The sequence below is a fragment of the Marmota marmota genome, unplaced genomic scaffold (genome assembly GCF_001458135.2).
Source record: "Marmota marmota marmota unplaced genomic scaffold, marMar, whole genome shotgun sequence".
In the NCBI taxonomy this organism is placed as follows: Eukaryota; Metazoa; Chordata; class Mammalia; order Rodentia; family Sciuridae; genus Marmota; species Marmota marmota.
In genome coordinates, this window is record NW_026000101.1 from 20,308,069 (window position 1) to 20,322,587 (window position 14,519).

At 33.2% G+C, this 14,519-nt stretch overlaps 1 long non-coding RNA gene and 1 other non-coding gene across 2 annotated transcripts in view; both read left to right on the plus strand.

Annotated features, from left to right (window-relative positions):
• Positions 1–14,519, plus strand: part of LOC125610711 — a 489,175-nt gene that overhangs the window by 399,239 nt on the left and 75,417 nt on the right. The gene's annotated exons all lie outside the window — the stretch shown is intronic.
• LOC125610737 lies at positions 1,461–1,650 on the plus strand. The gene has a single exon (XR_007340737.1). It is a non-coding gene; the product is annotated as a U2 spliceosomal RNA (small nuclear RNA).

A 14,519-nucleotide genomic window follows, 5' to 3' on the forward strand; every position in this document is an offset into this window, starting at 1 on the left:
AAAAAAAAAAAAAAAAAAAAAAAAAAAAGAAATAAGTAATAAGTCAACCCCAGATCTTCAATCAGGGAATAATGGGCTTGATTATTATTTAAGATAGGGATCTCTGAAATCAGAATTTTTTTTCCCTTGAAGTGTAAATAACAAAGCATGAAGCATTATATTACTCAGGGGCAAAAATAGAAAAGATACAGCCATAGGTGCTGTCACTGATTCCCAGGAAGGGGATGGGACGTGTTAGAGATTTGTAGAAGAAAAGTTGAATAGTAGCCCCAGTAGTGTCTCAAAAATAATTTATCAAGTTTCTTAGAAAATTGGGGAGGTAGGGTACCAGGGATTCAGAAATTTTATAGCATATTGGATATATATGTGTCTTAGCATCAGACAATTTGACGTTAAACCTCATTTACTATTTATTAGCTGTGTCCTCGTAACAGAGGATCTGTGTATCGTTTTGCAGCTTGTGCACTGCCCAATTATCTTAGTGAGTGAGGAAACAGCCAGTGATCTTGTTAAGAGACACTCAGGTTGCTTCTTTTGAAAGTAGAGAAGCCCTTTCTTCATTCCTGCAAAGATACTATGCACTATCTGATCTAATCTTTTGTGTTAACCTCTCTGAGTCTCAATGTCTTCATCATAATATTCACTCTGCAGGAGTGTGAAGATTATAGATAACTTGTGTAAAGAGTATCCAACAGTAAAAGCACTGATTAGAGGCTGTTAGTTTAATAAGAATCTTAGTGTTCAGCTGTGTGTGTGTGTGTGTGTGTGTGTGCGCGCGCGCATGCGCATGCATGGGGGATTATACAATCATGTGATATCTTCTAGGAGATTACAAAATATTTGTGGATGGTAAAATTTAGACAGTAATCATACTAGGTGGAAAAAAAACAGAGTGTCCAAGGGGATTGAGTAAAACTACCTATCAGAGGCTGGGGCATTCTACTACACATTAAATATAACTTCTTACAGAAAGTTTTGAAAATTCTGTTTTGGAAAATGCACATTCATTATGATTAATAATATAAAACATAATCCAGGAAAAGAAGCCTGGAGTGCAGTAGCATGTTAACAGCAAAGAAGAAACACAGTGGAGGAAATTTTTGGAGTTAAAGAACTTGGTTTAGACCTTTGGTCTGCTCTGCCAGCTTCATGTTTTTTAACAAATTATTCTCTGAGCTCCCACTTCCTCAGTAAAAGTGTCTTATATAATAGAACCCATTGCATGCTTTTCCTGTAAGAATTAAATGACATTATGAGTTTTATAACTATAAATATCTATATATGCATTCCATGTGCCCTGTATGTTTTTAAACAGTTTATTGCCAATATACTGAGGTTAGGCTAGTTTTTCTGTAGCTGAAGATTTGAACAAAGAACTATTCAGGCTAGGAATTGCCTGTAAGAGAAACTGATAAAACATCATTTGGGTGCTAATTTGTTGATTGTAAAAGTGCATGGTGATTGCTTCTTGGTCTTTCCACTAAGATCAAGGGTAGTATCTGTTCTTATAGTTTAATATCTGATACGTCCTCCATGTGAGAACAATATATTTAGTGGATTTTTGGATCAGGGGGATGGAATAGGAGCTTGCTAGATTCACTCCACTCATCGACCTGGTATTGCAGTACTTCCAGGAATGGTGTACCCCCATCCTGTTTTCCGGTTGTTGAAAGCAGGTTCATGGGCTAGGGCTGGGGCTCAGTAGCAGAGTGCTTGTCTAGCACATGTGAGGCATTGGGTTTGATTCTCAGCACCATATAAAAATGAATATATAAAATAAAGTTGCATCTACATGATGAAAAGATGAAAGGTAATTCCTGTTCTAGTTTCCATTTCAATCTTTTCTACTTGTGTGAAGGAAATTTTAGCTTGAGATCCCTCTGGCTATATTTTCAACATTATAATTATATAAGCATTCCTTCAAACATCTTAGGAAGAACTGTTTTTGTGAAATTTTTTCTGCAAATAATTATGTAGAAACATTATGAAAGTGTAATATTTAAAATTTCTAACCTACTTTTTTGGGAAAAAAGTTATCTTCTTTGCATGTGATTAGGAAAGAGCTTTAGCATATATTTGTATGCAAAGGATTTTGTCTTTTATTATATTTTGATGAGAAGTTTTTAGAACAATTAATAATGCATTAATTCATAATTTTCCATTGCTTTTTTTTAAATTTCAAATATCTCACCAACCACTTTGTAATTTCACCCTCAGCCATCTGTCAAGCTAGGTACTTTCAGCACTTTTTTTAATATGTGTCCCACTTTGCAAGTCTCAGCGTTTTTTCTGACTTTGTTTTCTATAGACACCAAATTCAAATAACTAAATGTGTGAAAATTACATATGTTTGAACAAATATAAATATCACAGAAAAAATACATACTCTTATTACTTGAGAAATAGTGCTTTTTAAACTGCATTTAGTTGAATGCTGCCTTCTGGAAAAAGCCATCTTAATATTTCTGTTTTGTTTAATGGAATAATTTGATGCCTGTAAATGAAAACTCCTAAGAGTTTTTTGATGTCTGGTTATTCCCAAATGTCTGGTTATTCCCAACCATAGTAAAAAAAAAATGTTTTCTGTAACCACTGCTGATTGGTCAGTTCCACAAACATTGGTTCAGACAATGAACAGGATAAAATTCTTGTTACTCATGTCTACACGGTGAACACAAGAGGAATAACTCATATTCAAAGAGATTGTGTATATAACAGAGAAAGCCTGCTAACATTTACTAAGCACTGTGAAAGACTGAAAAGTGTCCCTGCCCCATCAAATATGCTCACAGCTTAATGCCTCCAACCTGTGTTACTTTATTGGAAAAATGGTCTGTAAAGAGTTTATCAAATTAAGAATTTTGAGAAGCGGAGATCATCCTGCATTATCTGGGTGGACCTTATACTATCATAAGTGTCCTTATAAGAGAGAAACATACACACACACACACACACACAAACACACAAACACACAATACACACACACAGAGAAGGGCAGAAAGCTTTGCGAAGATGAAGACAGACTAGAATGATGTGGACAAAAGCAGAAAATACCCATAGTCATCAGAAGCTGGAAGATGCCAGACGTGTGTTCTCCCTGACAGAATCCAACGATAACATGGCCAGTGAAATTGATATTGAACTTCTGGTCTCCAGAACTGTGAGAAAGTAACTTCTATTGTTTTAAGCTACCGAATTTGTGATAATATGTTAAGGCAATTGCAGAAGACTAATTTAGGAACCTAAACTATAAATTATGCCTGCAGTATAAATGGGTAGCAGGTGTTTATGTTAAATTGTCCCATGTATACCTGAGGGGTATCTGTACTGTGAGGAATGTTATCTTTTTCTGTTTTTAAGAGGCTACTATGACTTGCTCAAGGTCCCCTAACTAGAGAGCAGAAGGGTAAAGATAGAGGGCTTGTCTACTTGGTCCCAAAGCTGATGGTGTATTGACCTATTCAAGTACTGCCTACCAATGTATCATTCCTTCAAACACCACCCAAAACACTGATGGCCTCCCATTAGTGATGGGAGCAGCAGCTGAAGGAACAAAGGACTATTTCCTTACATAAAACTTTAGTTGTTGTTTGCTATGGAGAAAATGGTCTTGTATATGTCTACTCTTTTTCCTACCATTGTTATTTTCACACCAATTTGACCAGAAGAAAAAAAAATGGAGCAACCTATTAGGTAGGCTTTAAAATTGGTTGTGATAAAAACCAACAATTTAAAAAAATTAACAAAAAATACTTTTATGTTTTATGAGTAGGATTTCTAAAGTCTTGAAGAGACTCAAAAGTGTTGATTTCCAGAAAATTTCAGCTTTGCTCATGAGAATAAGTCTGAGAAACTGTGTATTTCAAAAATGCGGTCAATATTTGTTTTATATTGTCTAAGCAAAGCCAATCAGTATGAAAACATAAGGAAATATATGCAGGTAAAAATACACTTGTCATACAAAGGCCACATATAGGCATTTAAGTTTCAAATGGCTTCTGGTTTTAACTTAAACTGATAGAAGTGTATACTAATTTTTTCTTTCTCAATTCCCTTTTATTTTATCTGTAATATTCTAACAAAATATATTCAAACCTGCATCTGATGTTGTTACAAGTATCTCTTTCAAATTTGGTTCAGGGCTAAGACTTTGCTAAATTGCAAATCAGTCCCACAAACTTAACTTTCCCTGCTCACAGGTCTTCCTTCCTTCAGTTTCAACCTGATTTCCAAATCAAGATAGATTTGAGGGAGAAAGTAGTATTCATTAGCATTTAAAGAATAATATTTAGCATATCCAGAGAGAATTAGTAGGTAATGCACACCTGGTTCAATTAGTTCTGCAACAATGACTACAGAGGATTTTTTTTTATTATAGGCAAGATGAAAAATATTCATTGAAATAGAAGGTACCTTTTTAAGAGAATGTAAAGAAAAAAATGTTTTATTATGCAAAATTTATGTTTTATATAGTTTTATTCACATGAATATAAATTTATTCGTGAGTTCATAGTTCCTTCTTATTCAGAAAACAGCAATTTTCCTTACCTACCAAATTAAGTCATACTCTTTTTTTTTTTTTAGATGAGGATGGACCCTCTATTCTTCTTGTGCTGCACATACTGAATCTTCCCTGAGTCCTATCACTTTTCTTGTTCTGTTGAGATATTGTTTCTTCATTTCATGACCTGAATTGTTATTTCATACAGTTCTTTGATATAGAACCTCTAACTGTTCAAAGTTAGTTTGTGTATAGCCTTTGGGATGGTTTGCCTCATCCTCTGTGCACAAAGCATGTGCCTGCTTTGCTTTGGAACTCAGGAATGTCTTTGTCAGTCTGTGTGGCTTGGCAGCTTTGGCTCTTTCTGGAAACTTCCTGGCCTACTCTATCAGTGTACTTTGCTATGCTGCTGCAATAGCAATGGTAGAGTATTTTCCTTCTGGCAGAAAAAGTTACTTTTTAACTAAAACTGGATTCTACTATGACACTGCATGGCACTTGCTAACTTTACTGTGGTGGCAATATCTTTTAACTATAAGGAACAACTTTCTCATACAGTAAAATGCACAAATCTTCTGTGGGTACAGCTTGACTAATGTTGATGTCAAGCTATGGAATATTTCCTCATCTAATAAAGGTCTCTCATGGCCCTTTTCTATCAATCTACCACCTGCAATGAGCAATCAGTGTTTTGGTTCTTATCAATCAATTAGCATTGCCTGGGGTTGGCCTACATATAAATGGAACCATAGATCATATGTTATAAGTACCTTATTCATGTATCCTGCATCCTTTGTGCCTGGTGTCTTTGGCTCAGTAGAACAATTCTGACATTTATACATGTGTTTTCACTCATAAATAGTTGATTTTGATAATAGATGCGTAGTTTTCGATTCCATAAATATGCCACACAATCTATATAGTCTTCTACTGCTGGATTTTGATTAGTTCCAGTTTGGGGCTATTATGACTAAAATTTCTTTAAACGTTCTTGTACAGGATATATTTTCTTGTAATAAATTAAAAAATGGAATCACTATGAAAAAAGTGAGTATTTATTTAACTCAATATCTTAAGAACAGTTATTAAAGTATTTTAAGACCACTCCTATACAGGCATATGATTTCAGAGTCTTGTAATAACCCATAATCAACAATTAGATTTCATTTCCAAATTCAAAAGCCTGAATGTTTTATTTATTCATGGAGAAACAAAACAAGGCTTTTTGTGTGACTAACCCCAGAATCTCATGTTTCTTTGAAACATATGGACCACAAGCAGGCACACTCTTATTTAGTGGAAGGGAATGTACTCAAGTTTTTCTTCAGATGGGACAGACTACGTATTGTAATATGTATTCTCAATGGGTTAAAAACTGGTTTTAAAGGAAATGGTAATTTGCAGTCCCACCAGCAATGTACAAGTGTACCCTTTTATACACAATGGAGTATTACTCTGCATTAAAAAACGACAAAATCATAGAATTTGCAGGGAAATGGATGGCATTAGAGCAGATTATGCTAAATGAAGCTAGCCAATCCCTAAAAAACAAATGCCAAATGTCTTCTTTGATATAAGGAGAGTAACTAAGAACAGAGTAGGGACGAAGAGCATGAGAAGAAGATTAACATTAAACAGAGATGAGAGGTGGGAGGGAAAGGGAGAGAAAAGGGAAATTGCATGGAAATGGAAGGAGACCCTCAGGGTTATACAAAAGAACATACAAGAGGAAATGAGGGGAAAGGGAAAAATAATACAAGGGGGAGAAATGAAGGACAGTAGAGGGGGTAGAGAGAGAAGAGGTGAGGGGGGGGGAGGGGGATAGTAGAGGATAGGAAAGGCAGCAGAACACAACAGACACTAGTATGGCAATATGTAAATCAATGGGTGTGTAATTGATGTGATTCTGCAATCTGTATATGGGCTAAAAATGGGAGTTCATAACCCACTTGAAGCAAAGTGTGAAATATGATATATCAAGAACTATGTAATGTTTTGAACAACCAACAATAAAAAAAATAAAAAAATAAAAATAAAGGAAATGGTAAAAACAAACAAACAAAAAAACCCAAATAAACAAAACCATAAACAACAAAAAACCAAACTAACCACTAACCTTATTCTAAGTATAAAGCATCAATGTACATATAGCACTTAAACAAAAATAGTATATCTATGATATTCCAATTTTATCAGAGCTAATATTAGGAACAAAACACCAATGATGGATTCTTGTAGGGGGGGAAATACTGAAAATATGGTTGAGAAATCTGCTTTAGTAGTTTAATATAATTTCTCAGAAAAGTCTTTGTACTGATATTTATATGGATTATTCAGTGACTAGGTCCTTTTCTTTTATACCTCACATCTAAGGCTATTCACAAATTTGCACTGTAAGAAATCTGACCCGTGGATAGGGTCCTTTCCTATAGTGCCATGAGATGGTGTCACCTCTAGCCTCTTCTATGCCTTATTTGGTCTCTCTCTGGAATGATAAAATGAGAGAAAAATGAACTGTGTGTCTACAATTGATACCCTGGTGTTATAGGCTTCTCCCACCAAGTGTATTCTTGATTAAACCATGAGATACAGTACTATTTAGACACTTTTTTATATAAATGTCTAAGCCTTTATCACATACTATCATGTACTCCATGTAAAACAATCTACATTGATATGATTGTTACACTGTTAACAATCTTCTTTCCCAAGTACCTGTATAAAAATTTTTATCTCATGCAACAAATAAGAGGCTCAGAAAAATATAACCGGATTAACAGATTGGTTATATTATAGCCTTTGAAAAAAGGAGAGAAGTGACTCTGGGGACATGTGGATCTAGTAACCTTTGTAGATGGAGTACTTTGAGGTTTGACATAGACTTATATACTTCCCTCTTATATACTGATTATGGGTTAGATCTGGACTATCTCAGCAAAAGTGCATGTGTTGAAAGTTTGACCCCCAATGTTCAGAGGTGGGACTTTTGAAAATGAATAGGTTTCTGATGTCATCAGTGGATTAATCCAGAAAATAGATTAATCCATTGATAGCTTTATGGACTATTGCTTGGTAACTGTATGCAGGTGGGGCATAGCTAGAGGAAGTAAGTCATTGAGGACTATATCTGTCCCTGGCTCCTTCCCCTCTGTCTTTCTACTTCCCAGTTGCCATGAACTATGCTGTTTCATCTTCTGCACACTTCTGCCATGATATTCTGCCTCTTTCAGGCCCAGAGCAATAGGGCCAGTTGCTTATGGGCTGAGACATCTGAAAATGTGAGCAAAAAGTAAAATTTTCCCCTTCTTCTTTTTCCTTGTCAAGTTTTTTTTTGGTCACAGCAATGAAAAGCTGACTAACACACACATGAATGGTTGGGATATTTAAGGGAGCACTGTGCTCCTAGGAGCTGAAATGTAAGCGGTACAGCGTTGGGAATCACAGCAATGAAAAAGCTGGAAGATGGCCCAGAGCATTAGTAACACATGCCATATAATTTTGAATGGCCCATGTAGCAGAAGACAATAAAGATCTTGTGTGGTCCACGGCATATATTTCTGTTGTTTTACTTCAAGTTTTCCAAAGTTACTAATAGGAAGTGTTACATGACTCTAAGGAAACAAAAGGGCCTGTTTCAAATGAGTAAGATTGAATTTCTCACTGAACATTTAGGAGAGAAGAAATATAAGGAAGCTGTCAAAACTGAATTGAACTCAGTCTGGAACATAGGGAAATATGTTCATTCACTCAAGTGCTGAGAATCAAATTTGTACGTATTTTACTTTTAATAGCAACTGACTCTGTTAGACTTTGATCATGCTCACTTAAATAGAGTATTCGTCATTCTGTTTCATTTTACCTTTTCTTTTTCCACTTCTACATTTACTTATTGTTGTGTTCTACTAGTTTTAAGCTCCATGAAGGAGGAGGTTTTGCCTTTCTTATTCACTGCCGCATATGATAGTTCTTGGCATAATGCATGTTCTCAGTAAATATGTATTGACTGAGTGAATAGGTTTTAGAAATTCTCATGGTTAAAAATAGGAGAAGTTATAAAGATGTCCAGATATTTAATCTTGAAGTATTGACAAGATGAAGCTTTCTAAGAAATGAAAAATATTTTCTGGATTTGTTAGGAACAAATGTCTCCATTTTATGTTTGTTTTAATATTCTTTTCAATTTATCTAGGATCTTCACTTTCCCTTTATGGCTTTTATTGTTCAGCAGACGATCCCCTGGGATATATACGGCGGTTGGAAAAGTGCATGATTTTATTAGTTCACACTGCTTATTTGACAATCTTAGATTTTTGGTCAATATGAACTAACCTTATTACACACCACTTTCAATGGTATTAATATATAGCTATTTTAAAACACACATTTATTTTATCTCCTCATATTTATCATTTTCAAGATATCATTTTACATGATGGGTATCTAATATAATTTACTTTCATATTTTATTTGGTGTATTTACAATGATAACAGCCTTACATTCTAAATATAATTTGAAATGAAGAATTCATGCTAAGGGGGTTGCTATGGTCTGGTCTTTCAAATGTGTGTGTTGAGATTCTGCTGGCAAGGTGATGGTGGGAGGTAGGACTTTTGAGAAGTGATTAGGTCATAAGGGTGGGACTCTTGTCAATGGAATTAGTGCCCTGTAACAGAGGCCCTCAGGGAGCTTGCGTGCTCCTTGCACCGTGTGAGGATTCAGTGAGAAGGCAGTCTGTGAGGAAGCAGGCCTCACCAGACAGCCAAGCTTTTTTTCTTTACCATGAAATCTCCCAAGTTAATTATCTTGGGACAAATTCTTGTTATTAGTTATCTGATGCTTAACAACAAATCTTTCAAAGATTAGTGCTTTAGTAGTAATAACTTATTCGCTCTCACGGTTTCTCTAGGTCATGGATTTCAAAGTACTTTGGGAAGTTTTGACTCAGGGTCTCTCCTGAGGTTGCAGTCAGATACTGGTTGATACTACACCCACCTGAAAATCTGATTGGAACAGAAGTGGTGCATGCCATCACAAAGCTGGCATATCATTTTTTTTTTGGCTCTTATCAAGAGGATTCAGCTCCATTGTACTTGTGCCTGTCTGTGAGGCCACCTGAATGGCTTCCTAGCATGGAGGGATTCCCCCAGAGAAAGTACTATTAAAGAACAAAGCATAAGCTGCGATGGCTTTTTATGACGTAGCTTTGGATTTCATACTTTCGCCATATTTTGGTCACACATATCCATCTTGATTCCATGTGAGAGGGGATCAGGCAAGACTCTTGATGCAAAGAGGCAATAATCCAGGCGTCCATCTTGTGGACTGACTTTCATGATGATTATAATTAACACTCTAATGGGAATTAGCAAGAGAGAAAGCTGAAAGGGATTTTTCTGGGTTGTGACTTCTAGCATTATTCACTTCTTTATTAGATTTTCTTTTTCTGCTTTCTGAATTGATGATAAAAATGTGCAACATCCAGTCCCAAATTATTCCAGTAAGGATGAAAATATGTTTTCCAGTAGACATTGAAGGAAATTCTAGTAGTATATTTATTTTTTTTAATTTTCTCTTTGAAAATATTAATAAAAATGACCTGTTTTCAAAATCATACCACATTTGCTTTCTGTATTTTGTTTTCTTTCTCTTAGGCTATTATTTTCTGTCTTCTTCACTTTCCTCAAATCTTAAATGCACTCTTCCAATCCCATTGTCAGATGATGACTTTGCTTCTCAGGTGTTTCCAGTCAGACTCACTTCTATAAGACTGAACTCACATTTCTACATCTATATCTTATGTTCTTCTATTCTGCTCTTAGGACATTTTTCTGTGCTTTTAGCCCCTATCAACCCTTTTTCTATGTACCAGAATGCATCCCCTCTTACTAACTTGAGATTATTCCACACTTTCCTTTATTTTAATTTTCTTTACTCCGTTTTTCTTTTTTTAATTTTAATTTTCCTTCTTATTGGCTTATTCCAATGATTCTATAAATATACTATTACAGTACTTATTTTGGTGAAATTATCATAAATCTCCATGTTATAACTGAAAAGCAAAAATATGCCCAAGTTTTGCATGCCCTTTGTGTTGGTGATAGGTAAGATGTATAGAAATTTCAGTTTGAGGTTTCCCAGATATTCTGATTGTCAGTTTTAGGGTAGATAGTATATACACAGTGTAAATAATATATGTTCCATACATATATTTATTTATGTTATATTTTTATATATTTGTTTTGATATAGATTTATTTCTTTATGTTAACTCTTCTAATTTAGACACTTCCAGTCACAAAGCATTGAGATAGATTAGGAAAAATGATAAGAACACTTCATGATATTTTTATAAAGGGAGAGCAAGTATAAAAATAGAACATTTGATCAATATAAAATGCAAGAATTTACAATGGGGGAGAGTGATAAGGCCATCCTCTGCAATAGGGATAAGTGAATTCCAGTAAGGTTTTATCATTATTTAAAAACTGATTCAGTATCTATATAATATATATTTTGTATAGGCTCTGTCATTATAATTCATTCTGCAATTGGTATAGTTTGTTCTTTAATGTATACTTCTGCTAGTCTCTGTATGGGCATTGTTCTTAAAATGTCAAAAGTATTCTACTCTTGGTAACTAATTAGACCATCTATTTGGGATTAGTTGATGGCAAAGTAACATCATTAATAATATTTTTGAGTTTATGGGGCTGAAATAAATCAGTGCTCTTAATGGAAAGTATCCAGTTAATATATAGGATAGAAAGTAAAATCCAATATTCATTTGTTTCATTTTCATTGCAAGTGCAATCATAATAATTATTATTGCTTCATATAATATATAGAAATGCTAAATTTTTCAGTAGTGAACGTTTGATTAAAATTATTTGAAATAAAATAAATATTAAAATATAACACTTTGGTATTTCAGACTTTTCAAAATAGGTGAAATTGGCTAAGAACTAGTAATAATGGTAATAACTTATAGCTTGTACCTACTGTTAAGGCAGTGGACAGTGAGTTGAAAAATAGTTTAATAAAAATTGAGCTGATTTCATTATGTAATTAATATTACATATTATTTATGGAATAATGAGATTTCAGTGGATAATTCAGAGTCTATTTGATTTGGAGCACCATATATATGGCGGAAAATAATTTTAGGAATAGTAATTTCTAACATTGAATTTGATTGATAATTTCAAGTTTAAATAATATATATCAGTTACTATTATTAGAACTTCTAAACAGCATTCTGAGAGTCAACGTAGAATGCAACATGTAATGTTTGGTAAACATTTTGTGTTTAAAAAATATTATAATAAATAAAAATGATGTCATGTTCTCCAAACATTGTAACAAAGTTATTATATGGGGTAAAAGAATTTAAACGCTATTATAATAGCTAAAGAGAGGTTTATGTAAATAGAAGTATTAAGTAATTATCCCATAACCATAATTAGTTCAATTGTAATATGAGGCTACCTAATTTTAACCTTTCTGTCTTTTTAAAATTCATTTGTAGGCTAAGTCTGTGACTTATAGAATAATAGAAATTGTTGTTTTTTATTTTAAATTTATTTGTTTATTCTAATTATACATGACAGCAGAATACATTTCAATTCATAGTACACATATAGAGCACAATTTTTCATTTCTCTGATTGTACACAAAGTAGAGTCATACCATTCATTTCTTCTACATATACTTAAGGTATAATAAATATCACACAGAGCTTGATATCCTGGGAAATCTAAGGTAGTGCTAGTTAGAACAAAATATTGGGTTAAAATCATAACAATTTCATTGCTACTAGGAAGGATTTTGATAAAAATTGTAAATGAAATAGCTCTATATGTCCAAATTCAAATTCATATAAATTTTACTTTTCTGTAATGTAATAATTCTAACAGTGCATGAAATTACTAATATAGAAACTAAAAAAATAGGAAATGGTCATGATCCGTTAGATTAATTATTCTTTGCTGCGATTAAACCAAAACTAATAGATTCAGAGTTAGTTCCACTAATTAATATGAGAATGACAGAATTATTATCAATATATTTTATGTAAATAAATAGATTGCAAACTAAAATAATCTAGAGTAAAATTTATTTGAGATAAAAAGCATGTAATTGAGGAATTTTTTGAATAGTGGTTTTATACAATATTTGAAATCTATTTTTATAATGGTAATATTGAGGAATAAAGGCCATTGGAATTAGTGTATGGTGTTGTATAATAATTCTTTGTCATAATGTAAAGATTTAGGGTGTTATCAATATATTTTTGTTGTAATATTTGTTTTTGACTTCTTCCTTGTAGACTAAGGATGTGCAAGTGATAGTTATTTCAGCCGCTGAAAGATAAAACTGTTAAGTAATGACACTACTAAGAGATATAGTGGTTTAGAAATTTAATACATGCTAGTGATCAACCTCTGTCAAATTCTGGTATAGGGCTACATGCAAGTGAAACCTCTAAAATACCCTGTAATGAAAATGTGTCTAGCACATTGGGGATGATTATTTCACACCTAGCTCTCTGAACAACTGATCTGTGGTGAACTGTGAAAGTGTCCTCTCAAACAGAATTTCTTCACTATTAGCATGCTATTAGCTTATCATTTAATAAATAGTCCGAGTATTAATAGGGGTAATGAATTAAATGGAGTCTTCAGTGGTGTAGATAAGGCTCCTCTAAGTAGACAGGGATTTAGCTTTATTATACAGTAAGCATGTGTGTGGCGGGTCATTATGCTATCTGTAAATATAAGCTCCTAACGAAATAATGACATATGATTGAATTCAGGCAACCTTGAGCTCTGAAATCATATGAAACAGTAGGATAACAAACATGATGAACTGTTTGGTAATGGGGCTAATACAGCCGCTCTGGCTAGGTGAACTAACAGGTGACAAACCATAATATTTGTTGTAAACCACATTGCTAAGAGTATTTGGTAAATGGATCATACAGGAGTGATGATGATTTCAAAGATAGGCAGAACTAATAAATTTTGCTTGGGATACAAAACACATTAATGTGGTTTCAGTTTATGGTAAAAATCAATAGTAACTGTTCTTTCTGTAGTAAGATGACTCTTATAATACAACAGAACAACCTGCTATGACTTTGAACCTAATAACTCCAGCCACTTGCTGCAATGCTTGCCAACTCTCTCATAACATTAAGTGCCAATGAACTCTCTTACAGAACACCTTATATAGCTCTTTCTTTCCCTAGTAAAATCCCAATTTTTAAGAAATCTTTGACATACCAGAGACCACCACATCCTGTGTAAATGTCCTGGATTGTAATTCTATATTTTCTGTTATTCCCCAAACAAAACCTTATGCATAAAGTTCATGTCTATATTTTTGTTTCCATTTCCATATATTAAATAACATTTATATTTAGCTCTTTAGTATTACATATTATACATCTAATATCAACTATAAAATTAACTCACAAAACACAACAAATATTTAAGAATAGAAGCATTACAAGTTATCTTACCTTCAATTATTTTAATTCTTACTGGTTCTTCCATTAAATAATTATAAATTATTTAATTATGGAGTAATAATGCATTGCTAACTAAAAACAATAATGATGGATTGGAATTATATATGCTATGAAGGTCTTACTTTTACTCAGACTTCATAACTCAAAGAATTATATCTATTAGAAATTGATAGTCATGTAGTAATCCTCATAAAATTACTCATCTACTAAACAATAACCTCATCAGAAGATGTGCACCATCAATGAGCTATTCCCACTATGTATTTAAAAATAGTTGCTATTACAGGGAAAGTGAGTCATAGCAGGGTAAAATTATGATGTGGTATAGTAAATCCTGAAATCCCAATATTGCTTAGACCATTTGTAAGGCAACTCAAGATTTTTTTCCTGTATAATGTGTTAAAATATATGAAATTATTCTTAAATATATATATATATATATATATATATATATATGTATATATATATATATATATATATATATATATA